The sequence below is a fragment of the Hemibagrus wyckioides genome, linkage group LG02 (assembly GCF_019097595.1).
Source record: "Hemibagrus wyckioides isolate EC202008001 linkage group LG02, SWU_Hwy_1.0, whole genome shotgun sequence".
In the NCBI taxonomy this organism is placed as follows: domain Eukaryota; kingdom Metazoa; phylum Chordata; class Actinopteri; order Siluriformes; family Bagridae; genus Hemibagrus; species Hemibagrus wyckioides.
Genome location: NC_080711.1, coordinates 8,688,114 through 8,705,892, shown reverse-complemented (window position 1 = coordinate 8,705,892; position 17,779 = coordinate 8,688,114). Strand labels below are relative to the sequence as shown.

At 41.9% G+C, this 17,779-nt stretch overlaps 1 protein-coding gene across 9 annotated transcripts in view; it reads right to left on the bottom strand.

The window, feature by feature from the left end:
- The window catches only part of spop (speckle type BTB/POZ protein), a 108,431-nt gene extending 103,860 nt beyond the window's left edge, over window positions 1–4,571 (bottom strand). For 8 of the 9 annotated variants that reach the window (XM_058412343.1, XM_058412369.1, XM_058412352.1 and 5 more), the window contains exon 1: window positions 4,432–4,571. The gene's annotated coding sequence lies outside the window, so the exon portion shown is untranslated. The other variant, XM_058412377.1, reaches the window with a different exon arrangement.
- Between the last annotated feature and the right edge of the window lie 13,208 nt (window positions 4,572–17,779).

The following is a 17,779-nucleotide window of genomic DNA, read 5'->3' as shown; positions in this document are numbered from 1 at the left end:
AGGTGTGCAGGACTCCCACGTCCGGTGTTACTACTGCTTATAGCCAGCCATTACAGCTCAAGCAAGGAAGGAAAGAGAAGAGAAGAAGGAAGGCAGGAAGTTAGGAATTTGGAAGGAAGAAAGGAACGACACACACACACACAGCCTGCTTCCTTAACTTTATTTGTTGTGTCCCACAGCATCCCAGCCCCAATACACACATCTGCTTTACAGAATGAATCATTTAAAACCAGTTCATCCTTCCTTTACCAAGATCAAGTGTACATTTTTATTTGTCCTAAAGCCTGAGGAAGAGGCTGGTAAAAAATCATGAACACTATCACTTAACACAAACTGCTTCAGGAAAGTGTCCGACTTGCCATGTCCAGTTACACAATTAATAATATTCACTGTTCTGCTGCTGTTTAGAAATATCACACACACACACTGCATATAATCTTTACAAGCAGTGTGTAGTACAACCACACTGACCAAGGCATGAGAGAAGCACACACAGTTTCCAAAATAAAAAGCCCAAGCACACTAAATAACACTAATGCACAACACTCCTACGTGGTGTTTGCCATCCCAGCTGCTCTGTAGTAGGTTTGTTAAGACTAATTCACTTAAACATTATTAGACATAATAGAGAATGACAGCGAGTTGAAGTAAAAGTGATGGGACCGAATGAAGAACTGGTTACGGTGATTTAAGCGAGAGCCAGGCGGTGTTTCAGCAGGACGTCGTGTGCTTCTGCGCTCATCTCAAGTTATTTATCAGAGTATAGTCCCTGTAGCATACTCTAATTTCACCTGCCATGTTCATAACAGCAAAAGATTAAAAAGACTGGATGAAATGGAGCTCATTAACTCCTTCAAACGTGCAATGGGAGGATCGTTTGGTGATGCGTGACGTCAGAACCGGGAATAACGCAACAACGCCGGCTGTTTTCCAGCTTCGAATATTTAGGCGTTAAAATATTTGTACAGGGTCGCAATATCTCAACGTTTAATATCAGCAAAGATTGGTCCAGGCTTGTTTTATTAGGCCATATACTTACCCGAGCTCCAAGTCCAAGCAGTAAATAAAATTTCACTGCCTTATTTTTATTACTGCCTATTCTGTAATTCAGAAACATGACTGGAGCGCGTCAGGATATATGACGCTGCCTCAAAATGCTCACCAGGGCTGAGCGAGATGACCGGGTAACACTGAAACTGTGATCGATTTCATCTCAGTACACTTCACAGAGACGTCACAGGAAAGGTCAGTACATTTAGAACACTGACTGACTCATTAGAAGTTATGAAACTGTGTCTTATGTTCCTTGTGCAACATCTGTATTGTGTCAGTAAATACACTATATTGCCAAAAGTTTTGGGACACCCCTCCAAATCATAGAATTCAGGGGTTGGTCTTGGCCCCTTAGTTCCAGTGAAAGGAACTCTTAATGCTTCAGCATACCAGGACATTTTGGACAATTTCATGCTCCCAACTTTGTGGGAACAGTTTGGTGATGTCCCCTTCCTGTTCCAACATGACTGTACACCAGTGCACAAAGCAAGGTCCATAAAGACATGGATGAGTGAGTTTGGTGTGGAGGAACTTGACCAACCTGTACTTAGTCCTGACCTTAACCTGATAGAGCACCTTTGGGATGAATTAGCGCGGAGACTGTGAGCCAGGATAAAACTAAAGACATCTGCCTTTACATGCACATGAATTTAATATGGAGTTGTCCTGCCCTTTGCAGCTATAACAGCTTCAATTCTTTTAGGAAGGCTTTCCACAAGGTTTAAGAGTGTGTTTATGGGAATTTTTGACCATTCCAATAGAAGAGCATTTGTGAGATCAGGCGCTGATGTTGGAGGAGAAGATCTGGCTCTCAGTCTCTGCTCTAATTCATCCCAAAGGTGCTCTATCAGGTTGAGGTCAGGACTCTGTGCAGGCCAGTCAAGTTCCTCCACACCAAACTCACTCATCCATGTCTTTACAAAAAATGCACAGTTTAATGTAGAGATTTGTACAGATTATTAAAATGGGGCACAACTATTCCTAGTACTCAGTAAAAAAAAAACTAAATATCATGATATTCTGTGTATAGGATAGTCTTCAAGTGATATTTTTGCCACATCACCCATCTGTAATATGTACCGCCTCTACAAATACAAAAATATTCACCTGACATAAGAAACCTAAACACTGCACAACTACTACTACCTTTCACTAGCCAACATGTAGTTCAAAGAAGCTGCAGACTACTGAATGAGTTTCAGGACGGTTTATTTATGCAGAAAAGAATGCTTTAAACTTCCATATCCAGTCTGAATGTTTCAATGGTTAAGCTACACTGTCAGTGAGTAAACAAAAGAGGGCAGATCAGTTCAGGCTACAATTCATTTGAAATGTCACGGTGCGGCAGGGAAACGTTTTGAGACTGATGAATGGCAGGAGCTACGTCTACGGCAGCGACAAGGACGGGGTGCACGTTTTCATGCAAATCAAGCAGGAGCCACACCTGATTCCACCCGTTTGATCAGTTCACCTTGGCTTTCAAAATACTATGAGGTGTGGCCTCTGCTTGGTTGGAATGAAAACTTGCACCCATACCAAACCTTTCACGATAAGATTGGTCAAGGAGGTGTTTTTTTTCCCCTACCATCTTACAGTCCAGCTTAGCGTCCAGAAACTCTTTGAGGTGGCTTACTCTGTTGATCTGGAGGATTGGATAGTGATGTGCAACCTGCAGCTGTGAAACCACGCTGTCATACAGAGTTTTATAGATTTTTTTTAAGTTTCAAAGTCAGCCGAGTGTAGGATTTAACACACACACACACACACACACAGCACTTCACACTATGTGGTATTAAAGCATTAATGGTCTATTACACCAAAGGAAATTTTCCCAGCATCGCTGGTTGTAGAACTGATTTCAACAAAGTTTATTCGTCTTCATTCTTACTTCCTGTCTAATTGTTTTTTTCCCTCACCATCCGACTACTCGTCATCCCCACAGTGGAACATATAAGTCAAGTGCAGTAGTTATCAAACTTTCAATAGCAAGGGGCTCCTTTAAAAGTGTACAATAAACTCCACTGACCCCCTCAGTATGGACTTACTCCAAGAACATTGTTTAAAACTTTCAAAACACATCAGGTCGGCGTTGACTTTAGAGCTCGGTCTCCGACATATAACAACAAATCAACGCAAAACGTCATGGAAGAACTAGCTAGGCTTCCCAGACACCTTGAGGGCCACTGGATTGGTCTGGGGGAAAATGACGTCTAACACTGAACGCTGTACTGCTCTGAAGAGGTTGATACAGAGACTGACTTTGCTTGAGCAAGTGTTAATATTAACCCAGATAAAAGGAACGGTAAAACTTTCCCCAGCACCAAATTAAAGAGATAACGCCTTTCGAAGCTACATTACCTTAACATTAACATTCAAGCAGGCCCACACAATCAGCTTGCTTAGGTATGATCAAATAACGCATGAGAAAAGGGTGGTACAAACAGGTGTGACAGGTGTGAGGGGTGTGTGTGGATACACTTGAATAATGAATACCAATATGCAACCCAAAAGCAAACAAGCTCCCTGATTACTTTTGTCATTGCTTGCCTGTTTCATTCATTTCCCACATGGTGGATGATCCATGTCATGTCTACATTAGATGGACCTTGATTTCTGCAATGCAGCACTGATTTAACCCGTCCAGTCTCAACTCGTAATCTAGCTCACTTTCTGGCAGCGAGCTCCCCTGCAGCCCTGCACTGCGCATACCAAGGGGGGAAAAAAGATCTCGGTATTTAGCAGGATATGGAGCGGGGTTTGTGCGCATGCGCGGAGCTGCCATTCCATCTACACAGTAACACAGCTCTTTATTTGGCAATGGCTACATCACTGACGTCCAGGCCTCCTAACACACACACACAAAGATAACTTGCTCGCTAATTAATCCAACAGCCGTTAGGAATCTATAACCACACGTTAACCGGTCAGACATTTTAATAAAAGCACGAGCCTGGTTTGTCAAAGCACGGCAATAACACACGCGAGGTGCATGCTAAGGCTAGAGTCAAAACACAAACAACAATGCTAGCAAGTCACACACAGTGTCCACACTTAGCTTAGCGAGCTAGCCGGCTAATCAGATGCGGAGTTTTTATACCAGGCAACAGTTCCCGGCTATCAGTTAGGACACACACTGAAGCAAAGTTAGTGAGAAATGACAGGTTTAATAGTTTAATGAGGCGTCGTTCAGCTCTAATCAGATAAACAGCCGCTGGCTCATAATAAGAGAAACACAATAGAGTTGGCAGAAGTAGCTAACCTGCAGTTACACACTTCTCCAGCGCACACAACCTCTCCGTGCACAAGCGCTCGTTATCTGTCCTCTGTCCACACTCAAACGCGTTATCTTTAATGATATAGTTTCCTATTCAAACTTACCCCCTTTTTTAAAATCTTTTCTTCGACCGTATCGGATTTTTTTTTTTTCTGTTGCGCTTCTTCACGTCCGGGTTAAAGCGCGTGACGACACTCGGTCGGTCGGTCGGGCGCGCGCACGCACGCGCCGAAGCGCACGAGCACTCAACTCCAGGGTTTAAAGGTGCAATGGTCGAATTTTTTTATGTACAAATAACTTAGAACATCTGTAGAACATCGTTTTTTTAAAAAAAAAAAAAAAATGGGTTAAGACGTGGCTTTAGCATGAGTTTAACTCTGTGAGGAAACAGGTTTGGAAATATTTGTGTTCTGGATGAACCTCCTGTCAGTTACAACTTGGAATTCATTATCTTCAACTCGGAAAAATGTGACGTCATATATAATAAACCTGGCCTAGCACACTGTAAACACAAAATACTTGTTTTTTCATCTTTAACATTCACCATACTAATCATAATACTCTTTAGAGAGTGTCTTCTTCTTTGGGCTTTTCCCTTCAGGGGTCGCCACAGTGAATCATCTCTCTCATCTTCTGCATCCTCAACTCTTACACCCATTAGCTTTATATCCTCATTTATTACATCCATATACCTCCTCTTTGGCCTTCCTCTTTGCCTCCTGCCTGGCATCTCCATGTCCAACATTCTCCTACCAATATACTCCCTCTCCCTCCTCTGGACATGTCCAAACCATCTTAATCTGGCCTCTCTAACTTTGTCCCCCAAACGTCCAGCATGAGCCGTCCCTCTGATGTACTCGTTCCTAATCCTGTCCAACCTTGTCACTCCCAAAGAGAACCTCAACATCTTCAGTTCTGCTACCTCCATCTCTGACTCCTATCTCTTCCTCAGTGACACTGCCTCTAAACCATACACCATGGCTGGTCTCAGCACTGTCTTGTACACCTTCCCCTTGATTCTCACTCTTTAAAGAGAGAGTAATCCACTTTAATCGTCAATAAATTTCATTAACTTGTCGGTAGCTATTCTCTACTGTTAGCTGGCTAGTGTCAGTCTTAAATGTTTTTAAAGTTTTAGTGAGAAGCTTACTGTCCACTCTAGGACAGTACCAGTGGTCACTCAGAACTGTATGTCTGTAACAAAGAAACAAAAGACACGTTTTTGTGAAAGGTGGCCGTGGTTTTTCCCGCTTTGCATGTCGGAAGGGCAGTGAAAGGAGGACTTTATTAACTTGCAAATTTTCACCTACAAGACACCATGAACTCAGGACACACTCTACAGGCTATTAAAATCCAGCAACAGGGACATGGACAGGAAATGGGGGAGTAGACTAAATGAGTCAATAATAAAGCATTCAAATGTCACCCCCAGGGGAATGGTGGCTTAGTGGTTCAGCACGTTTGCCTCAGCCCTCGGGGTTAGGGGTTGGAATCCCATCTCGTCTCCTTTTTTGTGGCTTTGCATGTTCTCCCAGTGTTTAAGGGGTTTCCTTGTCCAGTCAAAAAGCACATGCTGATTGGCATGGTTTCAATATGAGCCAACGCAGACAAGCAAAGTGATACAAACAGCGATGTACCCATGCTGTTACGCTAAATATCTCAGAACAATCTAACTAGTGAAGCAGAACTAACTGTTGTATAATATTAAAGCTCATCCAGTGTTTTGGCAGCTTGTAACTGATCATGTATATATATATATATATATATATACTACCGCTCAAAAGTTTTGGATCACTTGCATATTTCAGCTTGATTTCAGCTACGGAGAAAGACTCCAATCAAGCCAGTCCATCTTGTGGGAGATGCTCCAGGAAGCATGGTGTGAAATTGGGGTGGAAACTCCCACATGTCAGCATGTCCTGTTCTTTTGCTATATTTTCTATTCAGACTAATTTCGTGTGTGCTTCAATACAATTACAAAAACAAAAACAATACAATTTTTAAGTGATCCCAAACTTTTGAGTGATGGTGTATACAGCTCTGGAAAAAAATAAGAAACCACTGCAAAATAATCAGTTTCTTATGTTTTTTTTCTTCCAGGTTCATGTATTGGTGAGATGAACAGTTTTGTTTCATTTTTTGTGAACTGCTGACAATATTTCTCCTAAATTCAAAATATAACTATTGTTATTTAGAGTGTATATTTAAAGGAAATGACAACACATCAAAATAACCCAAGATCATGCAGCATTTGCAGATCTTTAATAACTCAAATAAAACAAAATGCATATGATTTGTAAACAAATTGTGTTGTCAAATGCTTTGGCTAAAATGCTTTGGCTAAATAACATTAAGAAATCAGTATTTGGTGGAATAACCCTGATTTGCAGGCGTTTTGGCTTCATGCTCTCCACCAGTTTTTCACATTGCTGTTGGGGAACTTTATACCACTCAGCTCAGCTTTGCTTGATGGTTTGTGACCATCCATCTTCCTCTTAATGACATTCCAGAGGTTTTCTATAGGGTTCAAATTTGGAGATTGGGCAGTGGTCTCTTATTTTTTTTCCAGAGCATTTGATATCTGACATCCAGAAACTCGTGATGATTGCTGAAGTAAGTAAGCACTAGAAAAAGAAGTTCTTGAAGCAGCAATAATTTATGGTAGAATCCAACTGCAAATGAGGATCAACACAGTTAGCTTGTAGGTGTAAACACATGTGATTCAAATCATATCAGAATACAAACTAATTACAAGATGCGTGATAAGACAAGGTGGAAATGCATGCAGCGACCCAATTCGCTTAGTTATATTATGCGCTAAAAGCATGTACTCTTTTTGTAATGAAAAAGTACACACTTTTGAGTGCACAGTAAAGGAATAAACAAATCCTGAGCCAGTGACAGAACAGAACATTGTTGTCTAATTACACACCCTGTACACAAACTCATTGCATTTCAGTCTTCTTCATTCATTATTCCTTATACAATTTATACTCTGATTGAATTTTCTTTTCCCTTGATTTATTTTTTTCAAATTTCTAAACTGTGTCTAAAATGTAGTGAAGCAAACCCTCACAAACTGCTCCTCCCTCGCACACGGGGCTGAAATCTGCAAATTGGGATGCAGGGATGGTCTTCGTATCTGAGCTATTATTATATCTTTCCCAAGTGTCTTACATATGCATTTAACTTCAAGCTGACATGACTTTAGCATTTTGACAATATCGCTGTCTGCTCAAGCTACACAGACTCTCTCACTAAGAGAAAACAAGCTGTTTACATCAGGAAAAGTGTCTTCCTCAGGCAGTACACAGCTTGACTCTGAACTGTACTGAAGTCGATACTGTACACAGCTGGTTGACTGCGTCACTCTGCCTCCGCTCTCTCCTTCTCATGAAACTGTCACTTACAGTTATTACTGTAATGTCACACACACACACGTCTCTTAAGTAATTAACTTTAAATACCTTTAAGGTGGTGTCTCTAATAACTACCTGTCTTTGTATTTATGGTATTGTTGACTTTCACAAACACATTAGATCAAACTGATTAGCTGTCAAACGTCAGCTCACTTCATACCCCAGCTCTGGCATGTCAAACATCAGCTCAGGCACATCATATACCAGCTCAGACACATCATATACCAGCTCAGACACATCATATACCAGCTCAGACACATCATATACCAGCTCAGACACATCATATACCAGCTCAGACACATCATATACCAGCTCAGACACATCATATACCAGCTCAGACACGTCATATACCAGCTCAGACACATCATATACCAGCTCAGACACATCATATACCAGCTCAGACACATCATACACCAGCTCAGACACATCATATACCAGCTCAGACACATCATATACCAGCTCAGACACATCATATACCAGCTCAGGCATATCACACACACGTCATATACCAGCTCAGGCATATCACACACACGTCATATACCAGCTCAGGCATATCACACACACGTCATATACCAGCTCAGGCATATCACACACACGTCATATGCCAGCTCAGGCATATCACACACACGTCATATGCCAGCTCAGGCATATCACACACACGTCATATACCAGCTCAGGCATATCACACACACGTCATATGCCAGCTCAGGCATATCACACACACGTCATATACCAGCTCAGGCATATCACACACACGTCATATGCCAGCTCAGGCATATCACACACACATCATATACCAGCTCAGACACATCATATACCAGCTCAGGCATATCACACACACGTCATATACCAGCTCAGGCATATCACACACACGTCATATACCAGCTCAGGCATATCACACACACATTATATACCAGCTCAGGCATATCACACACACATTATATACCAGCTCAGGCATATCACACACACATTATATACCAGCTCAGGCATATCACACACACATTATATACCAGCTCAGGCATATCACACACACATTATATACCAGCTCAGGCATATCACACACACATTATATACCAGCTCAGGCATATCACACACACATTATATACCAGCTCAGGCATATCACACACACGTCATATACCAGCTCAGGCATATCACACACACGTCATATACCAGCTCAGGCATATCACACACACATTATATACCAGCTCAGGCATATCACACACACATCATATACCAGCTCAGGCATATCAAACACACATTATATACCAGCTCAGGCATATCACACACACATTATATACCAGCTCAGGCATATCACACACACATTATATACCAGCTCAGGCATATCACACACACGTCATATACCAGCTCAGGCATATCACACACACATTATATACCAGCTCAGGCATATCACACACACATCATATACCAGCTCAGGCATATCAAACACACATTATATACCAGCTCAGGCATATCACACACACATCATATACCAGCTCAGGCATATCAAACACACATTATATACCAGCTCAGGCATATCACACACACATTATATACCAGCTCAGGCATATCACACACACATTATATACCAGCTCAGGCATATCACACACACGTCATATACCAGCTCAGGCATATCGAACACCAGCTCAGGCACGTCATATACAAGCTCAGACATATCACATGCATGTGGAAACACCAGCTCAGGCATATCACACACCAGCTCAGGCACATCGTACGCAAACACGATACTACACTACTATAATACAGTGCACCAATGGTGTCTAGACTATATCTCTATTTTGACACACTATTTACTTCACTGAATTCAGATCTGACCCTGTATATTATAATTACATCATAACTGAGATAGTATGTAAATCCTGTCACGGTCATGCTGTTTTGGCTATTTTGTTATTTAAAAAAAAATTCTCCTGGATTACAGTACGAGAGCACGACTTTGAAAAGCCGAGGTGGATCTACATTGTACATAAACAATCATATCCTACGCAAAAGGGCAAAACCACACAAGGCTCCACAGTTCAGTGAATATTTGCATCTGTGAGTTGTGAAATTTCTGGGGGGGCAAAACAGGCTTTCATTTTAATTACGCTTCCTAAATGATTGTATGAGAGTGTGTTCATTTTGTCGACACATGATTTTTTTATTATTATTATTTTTATTATTATTTTAATCTCAGTAATCTCTGCAGTTGAATAAATATTGAATCTGTCTCTCACCCTGTGTGCAACTTTGCAAGTCAGTTTGCATGTGTGAGAGGGGTGTGTGTGTGTGTGAGAGGAGTGTGTGTGTGTGTAGGTTCTGTGTTCTTCTTCCAGACCTGCAACTGCAGAGATGGGAATCAGAGCTGATGGAAATTCATGAAAAAAACTTAAAAGAGAGGAAAAGGGGAATAAGATCAAAAACAACAGGGAAGGGCATATGAAGATATGCACAAACTGAATACTTCTGTGTCTGACGCTTGATGCTGTCACTCAATTCTGTACAAAGCTTGGTAAAGTATTCACTTCCTGTTACAATGCAGGGGCAGAAGAAGCTGAACTCTGCACCCTTTTTTCTGAAGGGTTTGTTTCATACAGTGTCAGTGCACCGTCTCTTTCTGCTCCTCTGATGCCGCTCTAGACCGTAACTCACCGTGGCATCTTTGAAGCCAGCAGAGGTGTTTTCTCAGGCATCATTTTCATGCTTCAGTGCAGGACAAAGCCATTCTTTTCTCTTTTTTTTCCTCATAACAACAGGGTGAATATGTTTGTTGTTGACTTTGTGTGCCACTAACACAGGGAGAATGCTGGCGTTCAAAGTCAAGAGCAAAAGTGTCAGTGCTGGCATTGACATAAAAGGGAGGGGGGAAAAAATCATTCAGTGAGATTAGAGCTGTACTACATACTGCCTTGAGGCAAATCTGAATTTTGGTTCAGTGGAAAATTGCTCTGAGGACCACAATGGAAATCAGTATTAAGGCTTCATTATGTTTTTTATTCTCAGTCGTTTTTAACAGTGTAATGTAATGCTTGTGGTGCAGTGCTGAGGAGAACATAACCATCTAACAGTCAATATACAGTTTGTCATGCTGCTCATCAATGACTCATTTTTGTACACAGACAAGCTTCTGGTATACTTCATAAATACTTAGGGGATTTGTTTTGCACACATTTTGAATATGCTGCTACTTTTTATTTTGTATACTACAGTAAGTAAGGTCAAGACCAGAACTAGCCAAGATCAGGTCAAGGCCAAATCACGATCAAGTCCAATTAAAAATGACAGGGAGTCAAAATTACATCACATACACATCATACACCAGCTCAGACACATCATATACCAGCTCAGACACGTCATATACCAGCTCAGACACATCATACACCAGCTCAGACACATCATATACCAGCTCAGACACGTCATATACCAGCTCAGACACATCATATACCAGCTCAGACACATCATATACCAGCTCAGACACATCATACACCAGCTCAGACACATCATATACCAGCTCAGACACATCATACACCAGCTCAGACACGTCATATACCAGCTCAGACACATCATACACCAGCTCAGACACATCATATACCAGCTCAGACACATCATATACCAGCTCAGACACATCATATACCAGCTCAGACACATCATATACCAGCTCAGACACATCATATACCAGCTCAGACACATCATATACCAGCTCAGACACATCATATACCAGCTCAGACACATCATATACCAGCTCAGACACGTCATATACCAGCTCAGACACATCATATACCAGCTCAGACACGTCATATACCAGCTCAGACACATCATATACCAGCTCAGACACGTCATATACCAGCTCAGACACATCATATACCAGCTCAGACACATCATATACCAGCTCAGACACGTCATATACCAGCTCAGACACATCATATACCAGCTCAGACACATCATATACCAGCTCAGACACGTCATATACCAGCTCAGACACATCATATACCAGCTCAGACACATCATATACCAGCTCAGACACATCATATACCCATCAGCCCAGACACATCATATACCAGCTCAGACACGTCATATACCAGCTCAGACACATCATATACCAGCTCAGACACATCATATACCAGCTCAGACACGTCATATACCAGCTCAGACACATCATATACCAGCTCAGACACATCATATACCAGCTCAGACACATCATATACCAGCTCAGACACGTCATATACCAGCTCAGACACATCATATACCAGCTCAGACACATCATACACCAGCTCAGACACATCATATACCAGCTCAGACACATCATATACCAGCTCAGACACATCATATACCAGCTCAGACACATCATACACCAGCTCAGACACATCATATACCAGCTCAGACACATCATATACCAGCTCAGACACATCATATACCAGCTCAGACACATCATATACCAGCTCAGACACATCATATACCAGCTCAGACACATCATATACCAGCTCAGACACATCATATACCAGCTCAGACACATCATATACCAGCTCAGACACATCATATACCAGCTCAGACACATCATATACCAGCTCAGACACATCATATACCAGCTCAGACACATCATATACCAGCTCAGACACGTCATATACCAGCTCAGACACGTCATATACCAGCTCAGACACATCATATACCAGCTCAGACACATCATACACCAGCTCAGACACATCATATACCAGCTCAGACACATCATATACCAGCTCAGACACATCATATACCAGCTCAGACACATCATATACCAGCTCAGACACATCATATACCAGCTCAGACACATCATATACCCATCAGCCCAGACACATCATATACCAGCTCAGACACGTCATATACCAGCTCAGACACATCATATACCAGCTCAGACACGTCATATACCAGCTCAGACACATCATATACCAGCTCAGACACATCATATACCAGCTCAGACACATCATATACCAGCTCAGACACATCATATACCAGCTCAGACACATCATATACCAGCTCAGACACATCATATACCAGCTCAGACACATCATATACCAGCTCAGACACATCATATACCAGCTCAGACACATCATATACCAGCTCAGACACATCATATACCAGCTCAGACACATCATATACCAGCTCAGACACATCATATACCAGCTCAGACACATCATATACCAGCTCAGACACATCATATACCAGCTCAGACACATCATATACCAGCTCAGACACATCATATACCAGCTCAGACACATCATATACCAGCTCAGACACATCATACACCAGCTCAGACACATCATATACCAGCTCAGACACATCATATACCAGCTCAGACACATCATATACCAGCTCAGACACGTCATATACCAGCTCAGACACATCATATACCAGCTCAGACACATCATATACCAGCTCAGACACATCATATACCAGCTCAGACACATCATATACCAGCTCAGACACATCATATACCAGCTCAGATACATCATATACCAGCTCAGACACGTCATATACCAGCTCAGACACGTCATATACCAGCTCAGACACATCATATACCAGCTCAGACACATCATATACCAGCTCAGACACATCATATACCAGCTCAGACACATCATATACCAGCTCAGACACATCATATACCAGCTCAGACACATCATATACCCATCAGCCCAGACACATCATATACCAGCTCAGACACGTCATATACCAGCTCAGACACATCATATACCAGCTCAGACACATCATATACCAGCTCAGACACATCATATACCAGCTCAGACACATCATATACCAGCTCAGACACATCATATACCAGCTCAGACACATCATATACCAGCTCAGACACATCATATACCAGCTCAGACACATCATATACCAGCTCAGACACATCATATACCAGCTCAGACACATCATATACCAGCTCAGACACATCATATACCAGCTCAGACACATCATATACCAGCTCAGACACATCATATACCCATCAGCCCAGACACATCATATACCAGCTCAGACACGTCATATACCAGCTCAGACACATCATATACCAGCTCAGACACATCATATACCAGCTCAGACACATCATATACCAGCTCAGACACATCATATACCAGCTCAGACACGTCATATACCAGCTCAGACACGTCATATACCAGCTCAGACACATCATATACCAGCTCAGACACATCATATACCAGCTCAGACACATCATATACCAGCTCAGACACATCATATACCAGCTCAGACACATCATATACCAGCTCAGACACATCATATACCCATCAGCCCAGACACATCATATACCAGCTCAGACACGTCATATACCAGCTCAGACACATCATATACCAGCTCAGACACATCATATACCAGCTCAGACACATCATATACCAGCTCAGACACATCATACACCAGCTCAGACACATCATATACCAGCTCAGACACATCATATACCAGCTCAGACACATCATATACCAGCTCAGACACATCATATACCCATCAGCCCAGACACATCATATACCAGCTCAGACACGTCATATACCAGCTCAGACACATCATATACCAGCTCAGACACATCATATACCAGCTCAGACACATCATATACCAGCTCAGACACATCATATACCAGCTCAGACACATCATATACCAGCTCAGACACATCATATACCAGCTCAGACACATCATATACCAGCTCAGACACATCATATACCAGCTCAGACACGTCATATACCAGCTCAGACACATCATATACCAGCTCAGACACATCATATACCAGCTCAGACACATCATATACCAGCTCAGACACATCATATACCAGCTCAGACACGTCATATACCAGCTCAGACACGTCATATACCAGCTCAGACACGTCATATACCAGCTCAGACACGTCATATACCAGCTCAGACACATCATATACCAGCTCAGACACGTCATATACCAGCTCAGACACATCATATACCAGCTCAGACACATCATACACCATCTTAGATCCATCAAATTCTTTTTGAGCTCAGTTCACTGTTTTTATCTTCCAGTCTGAATCCTGATCATACACTGTATGACCAAAAGTATGTGGACACCTCACCATCACTCGTATGTGATCTTGTTGGACCCTGGCCCGCTCCAAAACCATGGGCATTACACACTCTCAGAAAGTAAGGTACAAAACTGTACATTTTAAGGTTCAAGTGGCCGCCGCTGGGGTGATACCCTGAAGGGTACAATTTTGTACCTTAAGTTGTACCTTTACAGCAATGTTTTGGGAACATAATTGCACCTATTGTGTACCTTTAAAGGTACCATTATATTTTTTGTTCCCCTAGGAACAAAATTGTACCTCCACGGTACCCTTTTTATGGCTTTAACTTCCTCCAGTCTTCTGGGAAGGCTCTGTTCTGAACAGGTTAGGATATTTGGGGTTAGTTTTGGTTTTTAATTTGGTTAATTCTGGTTAGGTTCTGGTTAGCTTTGATTATTTTCAGGTTAGGTTTGATTAGTCTTTTGAAAACTTTGGGTTGGATCTAATTAGTCTGGGTTAGGGTTAGGTCTTGGTTAGTATGACTTAGATTAGGTTAGGTTTGATTCATTTTAATTAGCTTTGGTTATTTTGGGCTAGTGTTGGCCTAGTATGGGTTAGTTCCTGATTAGTTCGGATTAGTTTGGGTCAGTTCTGAGACATTAATGATACGCTAGAACTAGGAAACTAGAAACAAAGACACTAAGCAAGCTAGTGGCAGGAGAAAGGGAAACAATATAAACTAGTGAAATTAGAAACTAGTAGACTAAGAAAACTAGGAATAACAAACTCACCAAATCAGGACTTTATGGAACTCGCTTTTTGCAGGAACAGGAAAAAGCCTTTCCTAAGTATTGCCACAATGGTTGAAGCACAGAATTGTCTAAGAAATGTGCTTGATATGATGTAGTATTCATTTTACCCTTCACTGGAACTAAGGGGACGAGATCATACCCTGAAACACAGCCCCAGTCTATTCTCCCTCCTCTACCTGCTTTACTGTTAGCACTATGTAGAATGTGTTCATCCATCAGAATACCAGATTGCCAGTGAAGAGAACATGTTTCCACTGCTCCAGAGTCCAGGGCATCATGCTTTACTCCCAGCTACACAACACTTGGCATTTCATATAGGATCATGTGCAGATGCTTAGCCATGGAAACCTGTTTCATGAATCTCCAGAGAGACAGTTTTCATGCTGATGTTGCTTTCAGTGTCAGTTGGGAGCTCTGTAGTGAGTGATGAAACTGAGGATTTTTACATATTATGTGTTTCATCACTCAAGGTGACTTGTGATGCTGTGTGAGTTGTAGTGCTCTGTGTTGTCATGCTCAGTGCATTGTGGTGGTGTGTAAGTTGTGGTGTTCTATATGTTGTGTCGTTCTTGAGGCATGGTGCTGTGTAAGTTGTGGTGTTCTGTAAGTTGTGGTGTTCTATATGTTGTGTCGTTCTTGAGGCATGGTGCTGTGTAAGTTGTGGTGTTCTGTAAGTTGTGGTGTTCTATATGTTGTGTCGTTCTTGAGGCATGGTGCTGTGTAAGTTGTGTTACTGTGTATGTTGTGTTGCTCTGTAAGTTGTAATGCATGGTCTACTCTTCCATGGCTGAGCCGCTGTTCCTTCAAGAAACCTCAATTTCACATTAATAGTAATTACATTTACCCGAGGCTTACTATCATGCCATATCATTTAATACTTTAATCCCCTGATGAGGAATTAAACCAAATTTATCTTGTTTTTTCTTGTTATATAATAATCCTGAATTGTTGCCATTGTTGGCGAGAATGTTAACATCATCATCATTCATTCATTCATTCATTCATTCATTCATTCATTCATGTCAGCAGTGTCGCAATGGATCTGAAGCCTATTTCAGAAACACTGCATGTGAGGCAAGAATACACACCACACTACACACACTACACACACACACACACACACACATTCACACAATCATTCACACCTGGGGTAATTTAGCACAGCCATCCCAGACACACCAGACCACAGACACCATCAACACTAGCCTGTGCATATTATTATTATTATTATTATTATTATTATTATTATTATTACAGCTGCTCCAACTGATGTGAATGACTGATCCTACTACTGGCCATTCACAGGAAAGCGTGCATTTGACTCTGATCCCCTCATCATGTTGATGCCTGGAAGCAGCTCCATGTTGCAGTCCATCAGCATGGCTCTGGATGGTGGCCATGCTGCTCTCAGATTCTCTTGATTGAAGAGGCTGAGGCCAGTTCGTTGGCGAGGTGTTGGCACGGGGTTTACCTCTATGCTGGCAGCCTGGCAGCTCTATCCAAATTAAACACAAATAAGCATGTGGTGGACGGGAAGACTGAGCTCTACAGGGATTGTGAGAGAGAGAGAAAAATAGAACTTTAATTAAGGCAGCAATACCTTCCTCCCACACACATCTACGTACACGCAAGCACACGCAGTCATTTCTCCTCATTGTTTCAGCGTGTCTGCATGAAAGGTTTTTAATATACTCCTCTATTTTGCCTGCCCACTTCAGTCCACACAGCTCAACTTGAGAAAGGAATCTGGTTACCTGCACATTAAAGATGGGAGACTGTAACAGGAACACACACCAGGGACACAGCTAAACGAACGCCAAGCGAGAGATGAACGAAATGAAAGGAAAGAAAGACAGGGAGGAACAGAAAGACGAATCTTCTGGGGAATTAGGTGTTTTTGTTTGTTTTTGTTTTATTTTTATCACTATTTACGCCAAATCCAGGAAGCGGTCCAAGCATATTTCTCATGCAGTTTGATTATTTGTCATGTGCATTTTGATGACTAGATTGCCAGACGTTGTGTAATTACCAGTCAGATAGAAAAATGAAAGAGAGAGAGTGATAAGGGAATATTGAATTTGCACTTCAATTAGAGTGTTTATAGAGTGTGGATTACACACTGGACTCTTGGGCCACACTGCTTTCTCAATTATAACACCACAGCGGAAGAGAGGGAGAGGAAGAACGATATGAAGGAAGATTAGTAGAA